The sequence below is a fragment of the Tinamus guttatus genome, unplaced genomic scaffold (genome assembly GCF_059628265.1).
Source record: "Tinamus guttatus ecotype Peru unplaced genomic scaffold, ASM5962826v1 Tinamus_guttatus_pri_ptg000710l, whole genome shotgun sequence".
Classification (NCBI taxonomy): Eukaryota; Metazoa; Chordata; class Aves; order Tinamiformes; family Tinamidae; genus Tinamus; species Tinamus guttatus.
Window position 1 is genome coordinate 5,696,007 of NW_028289244.1, and position 21,075 is coordinate 5,717,081.

Sequence of the window (21,075 nt, forward strand, 5' to 3'; positions counted from 1 at the left end):
ATGTTCGTGGTGCAGCTGAGCACACACATAATCAGCCCTTTGAGGACTGGATACCTTGGAGTTATTGGCATAGGTCTGCAGCATTAGTCATGAGGCTGAGGGCGAGCAGCTGTGGATTGACCATAAAGGAGTACATCTATAAATATGCAGTGGATTTAAGTCATAGGAACATAAGATTAGCCATTAGAAGGTTCAGAGCTCCTAGGGTGCTACTCTGCCTTCAACAGAGGCCATAAGCAGACATGTAGCAAAAAAATAAGAATAGGGCAAGTGCATGTGATCTTCCTCCCTAGCTCTTTCCAGTCTGAGATTTTTTCAGCTCAGGATTTCCCACGAGTTATCTGATTCTCTGTAACCTGCCCTGCATCCCGCTTGCAGCTGCTAGGCCACGGTGTGTCCTGGAATATCAGCAATTCCACCATCATTCTGCACCAGCTATATTGGCTTTGAGAGTGAAACCTCTTGTCCTCTACACTGGTGCAAAACCATAGTTATACAGATGCCTTGAGCCGAGTCACTTTTTATAGGTGAAAGCTGACCAAAGAGGAGAATTTGTGCAGGGCAGTCAATGAATATAAAAGAGGTAATTTAGGGGAACCAGTTTTATTATTATGTTCTTTAACTCTTTAGTCTTACAGCACTTCAGCAATGGAGATTGATCAGTGTATTTTAATTCTGTGGTTAATATGGGCTTTACCACTCTTACATGTTGTTTATGTCAATGTAAAGCAGAAAGGGAACCCAGCCTAAGGGGCCTGTGTCATCCCTAAATTCATCTTCCTCCTCTTTGGCAAATTTGCATAACAATACAGTCTTGAATAACAGTCTTGAATAACATCGGGGTTTTTTTGTTCATATAGGGTGTAGTAATCTTTTCTAGCTACAGGGAGATTGAAGCTGAAAGAGAAACATAATCCAACCCTCCTCATGTTTCTACAACAGTGGTGCAAGATCCCAGACATAGTTTTGCTGTTCTGATGCCCAGCTCTTTGCCTGCTCTGGATGTGACTCCTAATACCCCAGCGTGGCTGCACAGGGTGGCACATGTTCTCAGAATGACTCTCCTTCTCACCTCTCTTTCTACATTTCAGTTCAGTTAATGTATGAATACAACCAACACTGCAATAATTAGGGCATCATACTGTATTCACAAATTATTACAGAGCAATTCCAATTGCAGTGTCAGTAGAAGGGGTAAGTAGTCAGAAGAAATAAAGTAAACAACCCTGATAGTGTGAGCTGAAGCTCGCTGAAGTCAGTATACTCACATAAGAGAAAATACTAAGCAAGATAAAGCCTGTGTAGAAGCTGGACTTGAGGAGCCTTTTTAGCTCTGCTGCTGTTATGGATGAGTTAGTACCATAGGTTAGAAGGGTGAATTGAAATCACTGAAAAGATGGATGTCCTCCATGGCATATTTTTCTGAAAATGTTCCTTATTCCATTTCCCCCACGTGGGAGAGAACGTTTCTAATATTTGTCTGCCTACTATTGCATTGCTGTTGACTAGCCATAATGAGTATTTACGGTTTTCAGTTATTCGCTTCCTCATTCACTGGGACCATGTAGGGCTGCATAGTCAATCCACTAAATAACATGAGGAACCAGAGGGCATGTCTGAACTCTGGAATTTTGCTGGCCTGACTGTCAGCTGGGAATGTGAGCAAATCATACCCCCTAGCCGGCACAGCGTGATGACAGCAGCTCTGAGGCACACACAGAAATGCAGATAGCCAAATGTTCTTAGGTTGTGTCTCTGGAGAAGCGTTACAGCTGGATTTGGAGAAGACCCTTCTGCTGATCTAAACTGCGTGTCCTTTCAGGGTCATTGCCTATCTAGTCACAGTGACAAGAATTTTAGTGTAGACACGGCTGTTTGATGTTTTCTTCTTGATAACACAATTCCTTCCAACTAAAGTACTCCAGCTATTTGGGTGAAAATTGGCTCTCAGACTAAGTAAATGACAACATTTCCTTCCCTAAACATTTTCAGTGTTGCGGAAGACACATGATGGGGGGCACAGATGGGAGAACAAGTTACATAAGGAAGGTTAGTGGCTCATTTCCCTCGATGTCGGCTTCTCCACGGTAAGCCCCAGGACACCCCCCTCTTTGTTTCCATGGAGCAGATGCAAAGTAACCAACCTCTTTTATTTTCCTGAGGATAAATCACTTCCATGTACATCTGTTTGAGTGTGAGGGATGGGATTATGCATACCAACAATTATGATGGAGTACAGGCCTTGTAAATTTATATCCAAGCTTACCCCCTGGTAACTCATTCATCCGCCCCGGCCTTGACAGGATTCCTGTGAAATAGCAGGACAATAAAGGCTGTTGTTTTGCTGAAAGATGTTAATAGCTGGCCTTAGGGAGAGCTGGGTTTCCAAGACAATCAGTGATGACACAGATAACAAGGTGGAAGCATTAGGCTCAGAAGAATGAACCATCAAGCCTTTATTTTGTAAAGATACATGGGCTATCTCAGAGTGGGGGTTGTCTGAAGGTGGAGGTTTTACAAGATTTTAATTTTATGGAAAGGTCTTTGTAGGGCCTTGGATTGTCTGAAGTACTGATTGCACATAAGGAAATATATGGCAGACATTCTAGACTCTACCTTACTGGGAGAGGTGCTGGGCAGAGCCCAGCCTGCCTGCCCTACTGCAGCATCACACTGAAACAGCAGGAGATACTGTCAAAGAAAGAGCACCTCTAACTGCTTTGGCATCCTTTGGGCACTTAGAGATTTTTCAATAAAACTCTGCTCATAAAATTCAGCCTTTCCGCAAGGGAGGCCATAATATAGATGTACCCTCTCTAAGGAACTGATGATACACAGTGAAACTCCTTTTTCCTCTCCTTTCTGTCTCTTTCTGCCTGTTCTATTTGTGCAATCCCCTCTCTCACAGAGAAGACACTGTCACAACCACAGGACTAGCTGGGAGGGTATGGTTATAGGGCGGCTGATGTTTTCTGATAGTTTCTAGCCTAATTTTGGAACAAATTGTTTCTGTCTAAAAATGCTGTCTTTTTCAAGGTTATGCTTTTGTGAAAGGAGTTAAGAACAATCAACTAGAAGGCATCTATCTACTCCCATGTATGTAGGCAAACATACAAAAACCTTCTGAATTTAGAGCGTTCTGTTTTAAATTTGCATGTTCAAAATTATTTCCTAATCTAAATGGCTATGTGGATGCGCTCTGTAGTTAGTAAGGAAAGAATGGCAATTCCAGTAATCAATAGATCATTCAATAGAATCATGGAATGCTCAGGGTTGGAAGGGACCTCTAGGGTTCATCTAGTCCAACCCCCTGCACACACAGGGTCACCTAGAGCACGTGGCACAGGGCTGCGTCCAAGCGGGCCTTGGAGATCTCCATGAGCCCTGTATACCATCCCAGCATCTGTGCCACAGTTGTGAAGGACATAACCACAAAGAAAGCCAAGATATCCTAAGGGAAAAATACACAGATAATCCTGGGAAGTGCTTGCTTGCACCTCAGCTCGTTCATGCGATAAGTAGCAGGATGATGAGTGAGTAAGCAAGAAACCTGAGTTTTCTCATGTCCTAATTCTCCTGAGAGCTATTGCTGTGACTCAGTGGCACACTGGGAACACAGCAGAACCTTTGAAGGGATCAGCACGCTCCAGAAGTGCCAATCCCAAAAGCTGCAGAGGTGACTTAGCAGATATGGAATAGCGCACATTGATCATAGTGGCTGTAATAGAGGTAAAGCAATTTATTTTCGTTTTCAGGTTGTTCTTGCCCTGCTGTCCTCAAAACAGGTACCTTAGATCAAGTTACTTAATCCCACAGTGAAATAAAATGTAACTTTTGTGATTAATACCCATGAAAACTCAGAGTGACATTGTAATAAAACTGTAAAGGTTCAGGTTTCTTCAGGGAAATGGAGCTGCGCTCACCTTGTTGTCAGAATAATGAGGCGGTCGTGGAGCTAATGCGTGGGATGCAGGCAGCTGCAGGTAGCACCGTTATCAACTTGTAGTGACCTCTAGAAGGAAAACTTTTCGCAGACGGGTTGTTTCACATGCCTAGAGAACACACTCGTACAGATTAAATGTCCAGAAAGGGATGATATTCTGTAATTCCACACTGTGTCTCAGAGATATGCCATTCGACGGCAAGGTCCTGAGCCTGCTCCTTTGTAATTTACCGTGATGTTGCATCTAGTTTTCTTTAACAGAGATTAAGGCAAAATTCAATGCATACATTCCTTGGGTTGTTAATCCCGCTGGGGTTAATAGGTATGTAATTAGTGGTGTCTATTGCATCTGATGAGGTTTTATGTATTTGCCTTCAATTTTTGTTACATATGATAAATATGGACAGATGCAGTTGCTGTTTTTATTGATATATCAAATATTTCGGCTGTTGTAGAGATCTGAGAAAGACTTCTATTCTCAATGTCATTTTTTAAATCAATGCTGAGGGTTTTACCTCACAGGTTTAAGTATTATGTCACCAAGCCTGATAAATATTATTGGTTTATTCCTGCTGGTGAGCTCCTGGGTCTGGCTGTTGCTGCTTTGAAGGGAATGTGTATGTTTTGGGCTGAAACAGTGGTAAAGATGGAGAAACGCCAATGGGTCGAGGTTTCAAATCGGATGAAGGGTTTGAACTTCATCAAATTCAGTCAGTGTTTCTTGTGCTTCAATTCACCTGAGAGAAAAGTAGCAATTGCACTGGGAAACAGATGCCAGCTCTCAGAGCAGGCCAAGCAAAGGAAAACAAATACAAAATAAGTAGAGACAGAGAGTATCTGATGGAGGACAGGCAGTCGCTTCCAAAATCATTGAGTGTCCAAAGTTTCTAAGGTGATAGTTATGAGTGGTCTCTTCCCAATCCTGAATACTGAATGAAGACTTGACATTTGCCCATCTGTTAAACCACAAACGCGAGATCTTGCAAAATCAGCGAGTCCATCTCAAATTGCTGAACTTGGCAGCAGCTTCCTACTATAGAGTGAAGCAGGTTCATACCCTCACAAGCAGAGAAACTGAACCAAAGGGAGGTAGGTGCCAATGCCAAAACTGAGGGCTTTTCGATTAATTCTCATGAAGGACCCTCATTAGCCCACACTTCCTCCATACCTAAGTGCGTGCAGTTGGCTCTGAAGTTGTTATGGGAGGACTTTTCAGCGGCGACAGGAGAAATACTTCTCCTTACAGGAACCTACGGAAACGTGGTAGGAGCTACAGAAGGAAGGAAAGAGGGGCTTAGCTGTGTGAAGGCCACTGAAGATGGATCAAAGCATGGGAAGAGATTGCAGGGTTTAAAATTAGACTGAAAACAGCACTGAGATTTATGTCACCTTTAGAGGTCTGCTGCAGACGTGTCTCTGCGCGAGGTAGCTAAATTTCCTTCAAAGTCATCAAGTGCAATTTGTCTGGACTAATTCAGATTTCCACATTTGGATAAGATGAATCATAGCCTAGAAACTGCTCTTTCTCTCCACTGGCCCTTGTCAGTGTCTAGCGCGAACGAAGACACTTGCATTGAAAGTACTCACGTCTGAGGAGCTGAATCCAGCCCCATATGAGCAAGAGCAAATTTTCCTGTGCAAATCCTAGCCTGAGCATTGGGGTACTGCTTCTCTTTCAGCACAACCTGCCTCTATAGCCATTTTTGCACTCCCAGCAGACTAATTATTACAAAAATCCTCTGTCATTGCTTTGCAACGGTCCATAGCGTAACTAATTTAAAAATGCAAATGAATGCTAAATTGCAGTTGAAGCTAAACATGTCCCTTTCTCTTTTCTTTGCTGGGAAAGGAGACATACAGCAGACTGTAAATGCTGATGGTGGAAATCAATCTTTTAGATTTGAAGTAATTCTGAATTAAATCCCAGTGCCAGGGATAGTGACATCATCAGAGCTGTTCAATTGATCCATGAAGAGGAAAGGCTTGGACTTGATCCTCCCTTTGTCCTTAAACAGAGAAACAAGTACTGCAGTCTCCAGTTCTGTTCGCTGGGATACTTTCCTACCCAAATGATCTCAGATGTTAGGAAGAGGTAGGTCAGGAAGCACCTAAGCAAATGTGTGAGCTAAAACACATCCCTTCATGCTGCTGCTGTTCTGCTTTGCACTTGCGTGTGGGTGACAAATGCTTGGGTGGCTGCCAGGACTGCTGATGGGATGTCACTACTTAAGCATCTGCAACAACCAGCCGGTTAACTAGCTAGTTATGTACCTAACCGCTGATACGTTCAGACTCTTGGAGCACCAGCCTCATTACTATCCCATGGTCCCCTGACTATCTTTAACCACTGATGTTGACTTCTCTGAGAGAGTAACTCATCTGGGGAAGGGCCTGTATCATAGCTACGTATTTGAGGAGGTTGCAAACATGTAGCACCATGATTTATGGTCTTTAGCTGGCAAGATCATGTAGATAGTAATAATAACCACTCATGGGCAGTGTTGTTGCTTCCCTAATGCTGGCACTGCACGGTGGCATCAGCACTGCAGTTGAGTGCTTGCACAAGGCTCCTGAGGCCAAAGGTTGGTGGTTCTCAAAAGGCCAGTGATAAATCCTAGGTTAGATATTGGGACTACTTATCTTCACTGTTGGTGTATGGCTTAAGAAACTCATCATCCAAACCATTTAACCCCCTCTTAAACATAGATCTCCTTGCAGTGTAACTGAGTTAGGTACTCAGAGAAGACAGCTTGAAAAAGGAGCCCTTTCCGCTTCAGAGTTTTGGGTAATAGACACTCTGAGGGATTAATCCTCAGCTCCTCTGTTGGTGCTAGTCTTCATGATAACTGACCTCTTGCTGGGAGAAATATAGCAAATAACAAGAATCACCCCAGAGGGCATCTGTTGGCAGCTCTGTACACAGGCTGCACTGGTATTCACAGCTTTTTTCCTATTTTGCAAATTGACGCAGAGATGAAATTTCATGACTGTTTGTTGACACTTCCAAACAGCCAACAAATTTCTAAATGGGCTCTGCAAAAGCTATTGAAATTCAAACTCCAAGCCCCGCTGCATCCGTCGGTCTGGTACGAGCTCATGACATTTACCGTCCTCGGGAACCTCCTGGTCCCCTCGGATGGGATGCTCCCAGGCACACACACCTTTCCTCTCCTGGATCCCAAAGAAGAGCACGTTTTCCCACTGCAGCCACGAGGGAGCGGGGCCAGGCTCCTGGTTTTCAATTAGGATTCAGACCTCACCGTGATAGAGTTCTCCTAATCCTTGCACAAAGGTGCGTGCGGTTAATCAAAGCGCGATGCTCCGGCTCGGGCCGCTCTGTTTGACATCCCCGTAGTGCCGCGTCTCCCTGCTCGGGACGCGGAGCGGCACGGCCGTTCCTGCCCGAGAGGCAGCCGAGGCTCTCGCGTCCCTGCGGTGGGTGTTCAACAGCTGCGGGGAGGAAGGGGAGGCCTTGGCCTTCTCTCTGTGCACAGGAGCATTAGGCATTTTGCTCTGGGTGCAAACGCATTTGTGAGGAAGCACAGATAATCTGCCATGTGGACCAGCTGCATTCAAAGAGGGAACGAGAGGATAAAGGGCAAGGAGAGATTTTTATTTTCCTTCCTGTGTCTGTCCTCAGTTACCCCAGGGTTTGTAGCTAGATGCCAGCTCCACTAACCCAAGGTTTTCTGGCTCTCCATTTCCTGAGAGCAGGGCAGCCTACATTTCCAAAGATGTCGTCTAATTGGGTCATGTTTTATTGGTGCTCTATTTTTCTATGTTCCTTGGGGAGAGCGGAGGTCATTTTTGAAAAAAAAAAATCTGGATCTGCCTAGTGAAAAGCTGGCCATAGCTGTGAACAAAGCAGTTCTGAGGTTCTTCTCTGTGTGCCTATATCCAGAACAAGTAGCATATAGCGAAGGCGACGCTTTAATGTTTTTCCCAGACACTTCTCTGGCCTCGTGCCCGGATAGAGGGTGGCGGAGGAGCTGTTCCCCAGGCTGGAGAGGTCCTCCGCAGCGGTTTCCTCTGTTCTGCTACAGATGGGCATTATCAGAGGTTCTTTCCTAGGAGCTGTTTGGCTGCAAAGGGCACTCTTAAATCTGTATACGCATTCAAGGCCAAATCCTGCTCTTGGTGACACGAGTGTAAATCTGAAATTTATTATCTAAAGCGATTATATTAACTTCAGAGTAAGCTCTATCCTGTAGTAATGAGAACAAAATGTGACCTAAGATTCACTCTTGGAGGATAGGAGAGCGTTTATGCTTTGCAGTGGGAGAGTAGATGAAGGAATAATGTGTGTCCTACAGCAAATCCTCTGTGTTTGGCCTGAACTGCTGCAGGTCTGTGTGTGTCCTGTGTGCACACGCGTGTGTGCGTGCACCTGGCTGGCCTCATGCCTGCACACACGATTCACCTCCACAGTGTGTGTGTAGATCCTAGCAACCTGCCAACACACATTCTGTCTGTCACTCGACCACGTGTGCTTGTGTCACACCTCTCAGACTGCTTAGGAGAGGAGTGAAACTGCATCTGCTCTATGTATGCATATGCGTATATATATGTGTGTATGTATTTGTGCATGCCCATCCACAGCAGGGTGCTTTTATGTGCTAGCAGGCAGCAGAAACAGTGTTGAAAATTAATTCCATTTAATTTTTGCAAAAAAAGGAACATCATAGTCAACAGAGGTTTGCCACCGATGTTGGAGGCCATTATGTATTTGTTTTTCACTTGCAAGATGATAATGTTCTGGTGTAAATGTTTTATAATTATCTCATGAATTATTCACAGCTAACTTGATGACCCGACATTTTTAGGATTATGGTCTCCAGAGTGCAAGGAGGGAGGGAAAATTTAAAAATAAATAAACACAAAGACAGGACCCAGCTGCATGAGTGAGGAAGCTCTGAGGCCTCTGATTTATTGTCTGTTTGTGCTGAAAGAAGGTTTCATTGTTTTTGTATTTTCGTGGTGATGAGCGTATGTGAGTGAATGTGAGTAATGTGAATGAGGTTATTTTCTATATATGTAAGGAAAAGAAAGACTGAGAAAGAATTCAAACTCCTTTCACTGTCCTTTTAATCTGAAGATAGTGCTTGAATTATTTCACCTATTGTTCTAGAGCTGAGAGGCCCCGCTGTTGTTGATACCATTTGCATCTGAGGAAGCATTCGTGAAAGCGCTGTGGGATTTTCTCCATGCAGATTTCCCTGCCTTCTTCCTTCCTTTCCCTTTCCTTGCTTCCCTTTCATTCCTTATCTTCTCCCCTTCTCTTATCCTTATTCTCACTTGCTTATTTTACTCATTTTCTTTGTTTTCTTCTTTGCTGTTCTGTCCTTCTGTTTTTTTTTCCCCTCCATTCTCTCTGAATCTTTTACTTCTCATCTTCCGGTGTTTCCTTCTGTCTCTAAATCCTTCTGCTAAAAGGATCTCAATGATAACTGCCTACGTCCATAACCATTAACCAAAATCGGCCAAAATAAAAGAATGAGACTGAAAGAGGAGCTCCTGTGAAGAGCTTGCCTATTACTAGTGGATTCTAATGGAGAAAATGGAAAACAGTGTTTAATCCCTAGGTGAACAAAGAGGAGATGGCCACGAGCAATGTGTCCGCTATGAAGGACAAAAGCTTGGGCAAACTTCAGGATCTTCTTTGGACTCTGGGAAGGGAATGGTGCTATGTCTGGACAGAAGGTGCTAGCTGGCACCTAGATGCTTTGTTGTGTTGAGGTTTATTGCATTGGAGTTTGTGTAAAGAGTTTTCAGCAACCAGCTATATATGTATTTTTGGAAGTATCTCTGGGGTCTGTAGAGCTTGATGGATATGCCTGTATATTTCAGAGTGTGGGTTGAGAGGGCGCTTTGGAGGGTGGCTGGCAAAACACAAGTAATTGTAGAAAGATGAATGCACAGGCAGGGCTTTTTGGAGAATGAATACAAGAATGAGAGTGATTCCACCAGCCCGGTTCATGCATTTATTTAAATTTATGCTACAAAATGAAGGGCAGTGGAAAACTAAGAATTGCACTGATGATTTTTCTTCTCCTCCCTGCCTTTATTTATTAAGCTGCTCTGGATACATCTTCCAGAGTACTTTTTTTTGGCTCAATATTTATTATAGCTTCATCAGCCTTGAAATGGGAACTGCAGGCAGCTTGATAAATGAATCAAGCATCTTCTTGTACCAGAATCAAACAAGAAAAAACTTTTACGGATACTATATTTTTCTTTAGCATTTCTGTGAACAAACAGTGTTTCCTTCAGCCCTTCCACAGCGTGGAGCCCAGTGTGGCTCGGGTCACCCGGTTGTGCTCGAAGCAGTTCTTCATCACTGGGTCATCACTAGGACCCTGCAGTGAGGAGAGCAGTGGCAGTAGATTTAACCAGAGACGTCCTGAGCACATCGTGACCCCAAATGTGCTGGGGAGATCAATGCAGCAGACGCGCCAAGATGTGTGAGGTTGGGACCTCCTCACAAATTAGCAACTGGCCTGCTTCTGTACAGCTATTTTTTTTTCCCTAGACCTTCCTTAGCTCTTTCTTTCCAGAGCTTCCTTAAATACCAAGGCTATATTTATCCCTGGTTCAACCTTCTTGTCTTCAGCATGCTTCCACCAAGTTCCAGGGCTGGTCCAGCCTGGAAGTAAACCAAGGCTCCATCTACTGTAACGTATTGGTAGATATAAGCATTTCAGTCCTATTTGTGAAAGCACAAAATGCCTATGGAAAAATTAATACCCCATAAGAAACTGGTGACAGACCATCGGTTGCAAAGGCCCCTGCCCGCCTGGTGAAGGGAAGGACGTGTTGCATTTCCCTCTGTAGCAATTAGCACAGCTGCTGGAGCAAAGCAGGGGGAAAAACAACAACATAGCAGATAGTGTCTAATTTGTTAGGAGGGCCAAACCTCTAGTGAGGGTAGAATGACCTGAACGACAGAGTTTTGCACCCCTCTCCTCACTGCCCTAATTCATCTCTACATGCAAAGCTGGTTAATAGACAAAGACAAGGGTCTAGGGGTCACCTTTCCCTAAACTCGTTGGCATGTAGTTTGCCGGTATGGATTGTATTGGCAGCAATTTATCACAGAATCCCAGAATGGTTGAGGTTGGGACCTCTAGAGATCATCTAGTCCAACCCCTGCTCCAGCAGAGACACCCAGAGCACAGGACACAGGGTCCATCCAGGTGGGTTGGAGATCTCCAGAGAAGGAGCCTCCACAGCCTCTCTGGGCATCCTGTGCCAGGGCCCTGTCACCCTCACAGCAAAGAAGTTCTTCCTCACATGGAGGTGGAATTTCCTGTGTTTCAATGTTTTCTGTGTTTTATCCTGCTCTGCTAATGCAATTTCTGGTATGCTGCAATATGGCAGCACCCAAAAGCTGCTGCAGTGAGAAAAAAGGCAACAAGCTTCGTCTACCCCTAGTGTGCTCCTCACTGGGTCCTGCTGACAGTGCCCCAGGCTGGCTAGGGCCACTCTGTCCTAGTAGTGAGTCCAGTGCCACAGCAGTACTATGGACTTGCTATGGAATTATGGAGAACCCATTTGATGGAGTTGCTGCAGTGGCCCCACTCTCCATCGTGTGCGTGTGTCTTGGCTTGGCTGTTTCTGTTCCAGTCGCTCTTCAGAGCTGTCTGACTTCAGAAAGACGTGGCTGCTCTGAGGTGAGGGGTGAGCTTGGGCAGAGAGGGATGGAAAGACGGAGACTGCTTTCCTCTTGCTGAGATGATGTGGTGTGCATCCAGACAGGAGTATTAATGGAAGGTAGGAGATGAAAAGGTGCCTCGACCCCTGTGATTCTCCTCTTGTTTAGAATGCATTCTCTTCTTGTTTAGAATGCATAATTGCATTATCTTTAACACCAAAGGAGAACTGAGTGTTCACAGAGGAGGAAGCCAGTGGAGGCAGATCAATATTTCTATTGCCTTGCTAGAAGAAAGAGTGAAAAGGAAGGGCTCTATCTGCTACAGCAAAGCAGGAGGAGTATGTGTTTAAGGCATCTTGGTGACTGTCCTCCCCAAGGCCAAAAGAGGGGTCATTCAGTGAGGGCTGCCCATTCAGTGTAGAGCCAACATGAATGTGTGTGGGTTATGGTGCATCTTTCACCTCACATGGGGCCTGGTTGGAGGCCAGGCAGGATGCAGCTCTCCTGTCCTTGATACAGAGAAAGAAATGAAGTCACTATTAAGGTAAAATAAAGACTGATGTGTGGAATAATAACCAGAGGAGATCACAGCTGAGCACCTCAGTATGTATTTTCTATGATGCAGTGCTCTTGGAGAATCTCATAGAAAGTGTGGGAGAATGTGGGTCTCAAGTTAGGACCATAGAGTCTGGTGTAAAAAAAAAATAAAAATAAAAAAAAATAAAAAAAAATAAAAACGAATTCCTGGCAAGGAACATGGCTCTGGATTAGGTATCTTGTGTTGGTCCTGGATCAATATCAATACAATTATGATGCTAATGTCTTGTTGAAACACAACCAAAGAGCAAAATACTGAGAACTGAAATATTTTTCCAGGTGAGTTCTTATGAACGGAACGAGAAGAGTGTAAAACCTTCCTGGCCAGGCGTATGATACCCCTGAACACAGTGACCCAAAGAGCACCCTGGACGACTCCTGTGACCCTGCACTGTGCTCAGCAGTCACACAGTTCCTGCCTCCCATCTTCCACGCTTATCCATCACCAGACCAAGAGAGACTTTTGTGTGGAAGGAAGAAGAAAGGAAAACCTGAAGTAAGTTTAAATTGAAATTCAGCACGAAGGGAGCCAGAACAAGCTCTCCCTTGGGATGGGTGTGCACGGCACGGCAGCCCCCGGCTCTCTGCAGGCCCAGGACACCGCAGCACCCCGTCCCTCCGTCCCTCACTGTGTTTCACAGCCCAAGGCTGACGCCCAGCGGTCACCGGCCGCTGTTGGCCTGTGAGCCTGGGGAAGGTACAATAGGTTTTTAAAGGCACCACTGGCAGATTTCAGAGCAAGGATCTGCTCCTGGCCTTCTGCAAGCCCTTCTAAACTAAAGACAGCCCTCAGAACACTGTCCTCTTGAGCATGTAAATGCAGCTGTAGTTACACTGAGGAAGAGAATTCTGAAAATGCGTTAAGGAAGCAAGGAGGGGATGCCCTGCTGTATCTTTCCTCCTTACAGAGTGGAGAAGAAGCAGTGAAGTTACGAGAAAACTAATGGCAGCAGAGGAAGCGTAAATAGCCTGAAGTTTCAGGGGTAGAAAGAGATTCATTCTGAATGAATATTTAGCCCTCAGAGGTCCAGGACTAAGAGAAGAACATGATTGCAATTTGTGTGGACATACACAGGCATTTCTGGTTGTGTAGGTTGTATACCAGTATCATTCCTACTAACTTCATGGTTTGGCCATCAGAAACCCAGGAAGCTGCAGTGCAGCCAGCATTCAGTCTTCTTAAATCATGTATGTGTGTATGCTTTACAGCTGTCCATTTGCAAGGCAGTGGGGACACATCCCCGTTTGAGCTGTGGTTCCGCTCTGCAGGACAGCAAAGCGCTGGGCAGAAGTGCTTGTCTGAATGAAGAGGAGCCACATGAGTAAGGAATCATCCAGCTTTCCTTCCATTTGCAGCAACCGCAGGTGTCATCTTCTAATGGTAAAAACAACAGCTTCCCGATTCCTCCCATAGCCACTGCAAATCTGTCCCTGCCTTCTTTGTGTCTTCAGGAATTGCTTCATATGCCCTCAACATGAGGCAGAAGTCTGTGGGTTGCTGCCATCTCTTAGTTCTGTCATGACTGTGTGAGTGAAGATCCCTCCCCAATCTTCTCTGGGCAGCGTCTGGATTCTACCAGAGAGGAATCTCTGCCACCCATTACACAACTCGATGGACTAGGAAGCAGGTGTCTTGGCTGGATGATGTCTGCACAAGCTACAGCAGAAGGGAGAAGGTACTTTCTCTGCCAGTTTATGTGAAAAGCTTTTATGAATGGTAGGCTTCAGTAATTCCACTGCACCTGCTAGGAGGTGGGAAATCCATTGATGTTAAAGGTAGAGATAAATCCTGTTCCTCATTTCCTAAGGAAACCTGTTAACACTGGCTGAGGAAAAGCCTCAGATGAGGGACTGCCCTGCATCTAGTGTGGTTAGTGTGCTATTATCCCAGTGGGGTTTTTCAAGGAGAGAGCTATCATCAGTGTATGGCTCCTTCAGGCAACCAGGGCTATATTGAACAAGAGAGGTCTTTGACCTACTGAATGTGCAAGTAATAGGACATCATGCAGAACTGAGTGCATCTAGTATTCAAACTCCAAATGACTCAGGTCTAGCTAAGGTTTGACCTCAGGCCTCATTCCAGTAGGTACAGACATCAAAATCAGGCACTTTGGATATGTGAATACATGCATGTGCCTGTATGAATACGGCAAGACGAGATGGAAAAATTTTAGTGTTTTCAGCAAATATTTGCCAGGCGGTTCTTAAAGGTGAGTTGATCAATGGTTTTGATGAACTTCAGGAAGCTGCAGAAGGAGTGGGGTTCATCTATAGATGAAATGCCTGACTTCCAAGCAGTTCAGGAGCAAAGCAGTTTTGAGCAGCTGGGAGAGGTCCCCAGAGGGAGCAGGACAGACACAGCCGAACTGCCTTTCCCAGAGCCCGCTTAGCACAGGCCAAGGCCCTCATTTGCTGCTTACTGGAGGGATGTTTTACAGGCACCGCTTCTGGTTCTGAGAGATACAAAATCTGTCTGTAATTAGGTTGATTTGGAGTTGAACATGGGCAAAGATAATGAGCTGGAAATAAGAAAGGAATAGAAAGAAAGAGGGGGAGGGGTTGCCAAGAAGCAGATCCACTTTACTAAATCCAAAAGAATAAAAGAAACCGTTTTTAGGAACTATATAGCTGAGTGACAGGGCAGACATAGAAATGATACCAAATTATATCAGCATAGCCGTAGAAAGGATATCAAGACATCAGAAGAATGAAGGAGATAAGGGGAGGGTCATGACTTGGGGAATTGAGAGAGAGAGGCAAAAAGGAAAATGGTTTCTTTTGCAGGTGACAGCTGTGGACAGTACAGGTTAGTGGGTAAGCAGTGCCCCTGGGATGAACAGGTGGATCTGCATCTGTCTTACCCTCGTCTGAGGGAAACCAGATGATCCCCTGAGCCTGAGAAGAATGCCCTGGGACCTTTTAATAAGAACTGGATAGTGCCATGTCTTTATTATTATTATTATTTATTGAAGAGCAACAAATAGTCCCTCGTGAAGCACAAGGTGTTCATCTTCCCAGTATTTAACCCTGTTGAGAATTCCCACTGAAGTCAAGTCTCCAGATGAAGCTGAGATTTAGATGTGAAAAATCGTACATTCAAGCCAAAAGGAGGATAGAAAAAAAGCCTGGAGAAGGGACCAGAATACTTAACAGTCAGCAAAGCATAAGCAAATAGACAAGTTATGATCAATGAGTTTGTTTGAATTTGACAGAGCTTTCTTGCAAACATGAGGGAGGGAAGGTGGGTGAAACATTCCCTGCCAGTGTGAGCTGTAATAAGGGACCTGCTGTTTTCTGATTCTCACTCTCTGTGAAAATTGAAAAGGTTAGTCAGGTAATTGAAATCGGGACTGGAATACAAATACAGTGTGAAAACCCTACAGCTGGCAAGTAAAATTGCGGGGAAAAGTCTAATCCTCGGTGGAATCCCTTAGCAGCTGAAAAGACGGGGGTGAATGGGGAGGATTCTGCAATATCCCTGTTCCCTGTGAGAGAGGAGAGATGGGGGGTAACGAGACCTGAAGAGACCCGGTTGGGGTAATGCACGTATGAGTGTGCCTTGCTATTGGTGCAACAGACACCAAAAAGGAGCGAAGACTAAGCTGGTATCAGATATTGCTGGGTTTTGGGGTGGTGTTGTAGTTTTACTGGAAATGGGTAGTTCTGCTTCCCAGGGGCAACCTTAAGGAGAAGTTCTTGTTGCAGGCCCAGAGAGGGAACATCACCCGCCCGGCTCTTCATCTCCAGGTGAGGCACGAGACTGTGGCTGGATGGACGTCACTGCCTGGTCAGCTGGCTGTATGCAAGGTGATGCAGAGGGATTGGCTTTCCTTCAGGCTAAGGGCACGTAGGTAGGCAGGGAAATGGGAATGGTTGTTTGTTACCCCCCCGTGTGGTGTGTGTGTTTCCCTCCTGTTGGAGGACCCTGCCAGTGCTCCTGTAACATCCGTTTATAAACGTTAGTACTCGTGATCTGCTTTTCTGAAGGTGAAACTGGAAGTTAACAGGATCTGTGAGGAACCAGTGGTGCAGGGCTTTGGGGAAGCTATGTGGTACTAGCTAAGTTTATTCATATTTAGAAAATCTCTTAGCCTGTATTATTTCCCCAGCACCAGCAAACTACAGAAACTCCAGTCTGCACATGAATAAATAAATAATAACTACACCTCTGTGTTTCTGTGTTGGTGTTTTATTTCTTTCTCACTGTGAGGCTGAGGAGTGCTTCTGTTTTCCAAAAACATGAAACTGTCCTAAGGTTTTTGCTGCAGTTGCTCAGCACTGCCCAACTCACCTGCACTGCAGTCAGCAGCAGCCTGAGAAGGCTTCTCTTGGAACCCTTCCATTGCTTTGAGTTACCTATTTAGCACATTCTGTGTCCAGCCAAGTATCTTTCCTGCCCTCCTATAAAAATAAAGAAAAGAAAATGCCAAGCTTGGAAGTAATTTCTTCTGGAACATTGTCCTGCCCTCGTTTGCCCTACTGCCCCATCTGCAAGTCAGAGCAAAGACAGACCCTGCACTGCCTTTGTCAGGGTGTTAGTGCATCACAGTCTGAGAGAAGCTTGAGACAAAATAAGAAATGCTGCAACCTCACAAGTGGTAGAGCTTAATGTGATCTTCTTTTTTCCATTTGAATTTCCTTTGGGTTTCCAGCATCATCTGTGTAATTTCTATCCCACCTGAGACTGCTGAATTTAATTGTTTTATATTGACTGTCTGATTATAGGCTTTGGAAAGACTGTGTTTCTAGGACTGGTATTTCCCAGGACCATGCTGCAGACTGCATTAAAGAGTGCATTTTACCAAGACCAAGAGTCCAGCTGCCTGAAGTTAGTCCTCATCAGAAATCTCATGCTAGGAGACAAAGTGACCACCCCAATTCTGGGGAATACCTGCTGACACTCAAAAATCCTGGGTGGATACAGGCAAGACAGAACTGAGGCTGTGAACAGGAATCTTTCCACTTCGTATAGGATATACTTGGCAAATGACAGTCATCTCTTCAGAGATTCCCAGCTACAGAAATGTGAGTGTGTGGTCAAGGCATCCCAGATGCCAGGTCCCTTCCAACCTCAACCGTTCTGTGACTCCGTCTCTCTGAAACAAGGAAAATTCAGCATTTCATGACTGCATGCATAGCTGACTGGCTGTCCTGCAAGTAGAGAAGATAATGCCTAAAAGCTACCAGCACAACACTTAGGGTAGATGACTGGAATAGGTCAGATAAGTTGATTTTAGCACTGCGTGTTTCCCTGCCTCAATTATAAAGGCTCCATGATAGAACTCTTCATGTTCTAGACATCTGAGACTAAGGATCGTTTGTAAAGCCCATTTCTAGCCAAAACCCAAATAAAAGTCTGTTCCTTTGGCAAAGAATTTTGCTGCATCTTGCAGCATAATATAATCTGGCAAGAAAGTAAGTTATTTGGGCTTTTGCAATATAGACCTCTAATCTCATTTATAAATGAATATCCCAGTGGGAAGCAGATTATTTCAACAGCTCTCACACTGCTAAAATCAATGCAGCCTTTAAAAATTAAGTGGCTGTGGGATAATTTGCCTTAAAAACAATGGCTGCAAGTTTTCGGTGTTTTCACAAAGTCTAGAGAGTAACAGCCTTGCTCTTCTAGTGGCAAATGAGCTGAGCTGTGGGCCTTAGTGTCTGGGATGTGACCAAAGCAGCCTCTTCACTAGCCCAAATGTTAAATGGAAAGAAATCTGCAAGAAAATCAGTCTCCAGGTGAGCTTTTATATTAGGATCTCTACTTATTTTGTGCATAACAAATTGCTTTTTTTTCCATTTCAGAAAGAAACAGTCCTTAATTATGCAAAGATGGTCACTCTCTGTTAGTCTTTGAGCCCTAACAGTGTGTGAACTGCCCTAAAAGCCCAAAAGGCATTTATTTTCTTGGCACAGTGAAAGCCCAAATTCCCTGCAGGATTTCTTGTCCTGTTTTATCTTCCAACTCCCTCTGATGGACATTTGGCATCATTACATCAGCCTCAACCAAGAGAGTCCCTGGTGGTTTAGTTCCTTTTTGCTTTCCCTTTACTTCACAGCAGTTTATTAGAGAAACAAAAAGCCCAGGTTATTGCTCTTTTTTTATCACTATGTTTTGCCTTATTTCTAGTCCCATAATGAGAGGCAAAATGAAGCAATTGATGATGGAGGAAATAAGGAGAGCAAGCCTGGCTGTTGTGCAGCCAGAAAGCAACCTGCAAAGAAGAGTGTGTGCAGGGTGGTACCTTTCTGGCCTTGGGGCCTTCTCTAGGCTACAACAATTTTTCTGCCTATTTTTCTAACAACCCCTTTCCTTCCCCATGCCCAGGAGAAACAGTTATACGGAGCACTTGGAAGCAGCAAACTAAACCGGGATTAGTGCTGTTTTAATGCATATAAAGCACAGCTGGTATGGGCTGCATCTTTTTAAAGTGCTGGGATTGCTGGTAAGTGCTCAGGCATCCTGCACGTGGCTAGCAGAGCTTCCAGGTAATTTCTACGTCATGGAGTAAGAAGGGGTCGCAGCAGGGAGACCGGGGCACAAGGATTGCTGCAGGACAGAGCAGCTGTAGGGAGAGAGGTCCTGCTAAATTTATATTCATGTTCTACAGGTTCAGCAGCTCTGCTGCATTTAGCTTTACAGATAAGCCATGGCATAAACACAGTAGTTTCCAAAAGTCTCTTCATGTGACATAACAGAACTGTCTACTTAATGTCATAATGTTTTTCAATAAGCTGGCATTAGATCTGAATATAATTCGTTCATAACTCAAGCAGTTCTTCATTTGTTTGCTTGCAGTGTCTTTCAGACTCTGTTCTCTTCACTGTGCTGGAGCATTGCCCCTGCTATGCACGCTTTCTGCTCACTTGCATGCTCTCCACAGGGAAAGAGAGGCAGAGAAATAAATCAATAGACAATTCTGCCTAGGAAGTCATGGTTCATTGCACGTAAATATATTTTCATCACAACAAACCTCTTTTGAGGAAAAAGTGAGTTCTTGCAACTGGAGTTTCTTTTGTTCAGTTGCCAATGTTTTCAGCACTTGGCTATGAAAGCTGCTGAATATTTAAGGAAAAGATTTTTGTGGGTTTTCCTGACATATCTGTCTCTCTTCCCAGTATTACTGTGTTCGTGGCTAGCTCTCAAAAACAAGCCAGGTAAATACCAAAGCAGAGTGATAAATAGCACACTAAAGCACTGACCTTTAGGGAAGAAAAACATAATAGATATCAACTGCTTCTTGCAGATAAACACTCGGCAAACTTCTAATTAAGAAATACTGGGTTGTAGCTATGAGACCGCATCAGTGAATATGTCATTTTCTGGCTGCTTTGTCCAGATAGCAGAGGAGACAACTTGCTCTTAGTGGTGTGTAGCTAAGATAAAAACAATTTCCCTGGCATCAGTTTTGGGGCCTTGCAAGCAAAGGACAGGGGGAGCATGGAAAAGGTAATCGGTGCCTTCCCGGGGACTGACCCTTGGTCATTGGCCACCAACAGTTTGGTCCCCCGCGATGGCTGGGGGAGCTGGGACCACAGCAGCTCACGGGTACCAGGGCACAACAAGCATCAGGTCCAGAGGGAAAATGCACTTTAATGACTAGTAGAGGAAAATGTTAATGCAAAAGTGATTACAGATGCAAATGGTGCTGAACTCGCCCAAGTGTCCACTTGGGGGTGGCAAAGTATTTCAGCTGTCTTCAGGGAGCAGGGATTACCTCTCCTCTCCAGGGCCTTGTGCATGGTTGTGGCCTTTTCCACGGCTTGTTTCTAAAGCTGGTAAAATGGGTCTGACAGAAAACATGGGCTAAAGTTCCCCTTGAGTTGTAGGAAAAGAGGAGTCACCAGCTGGGATGAGATCCCAGGTCTCACCTTGTCCTGGAATTCGCATCCGATGGAAGCCAAAACAAGAGATTTCCAGGAAACAAGATAAGAACCTGTTAGAGCAAGTGTGTACCGTATTCCCCCCGTGACGATAAGTGTCATCTGGATCCCCAGTGCTACAGACAGGAGCCTTTATGCATACAGTTCCATCTTTTGGAAACTAATATCCTATTCCTGTGATAATTCTGTGACACACAGGTGAGGTCTGGCCCCTAGACAACACACCACGTGTGTCTGGAACCGCGTGCCAAGCCTGGGCCTGGCCCAGTGTAGTGATGCACAAGGGATGCATCTCTCTGAAATGCAGCAAACGTGCTCTGAGACTCGAGACATTGGTCTACAAAATCCTCTCTCATGTGAAGGATTCACCTTGGCCTCCCTTTACAGAACTCAGCAGGGTCCCAGCCTTGCAGGCAGTGGTGCTTGGGATGTGCTGAGTGTGGATTTACGTGGCTGCCTTCAGGGTCTGCGTGCATAACTAGGGGCCAGGAGAGCTTCCTAGCTCTTACATTGTGCTTTGAGGCAAAAAATGAATTCATTACATGCAAAATGATTGCAAAACTCTCCATTTTTACTACCTTTGCATGAGTTTCTCTGACCCTGCAGGAGTTTAAAAATTGCCCGTCTTGTGAATGCTTTCCAAGCTGTCTCCTGGTGGTTGCTAGCCCCATTTAAATCTCTGACCTGTAATCCACCTCATGTGAGAAGGTGTGAGTTTTGCTGGAGCATAACAACAAGGGTTCGCTAGTACATAGGAACCGAGGTTCAGGCAGAGATAGGAAGCTACTGGGAATTGCAGGACATGGGGCTGAGCAGGGCCCTGCCAGGGCCCACGTGTGCAGGGTAGGTGCAGATCAGGCAGACAGACACTGATGCAGCAGCCCAACACAGAGCAGCAGTGCCAGAAAGGAGCTGGTTGCAGGGATTCCCATGCAGGGAATCCGTGATTCACATGCATGGAAATGCCTGGAGTTCCCAGACAGGAGGTTCTTTCCCATGC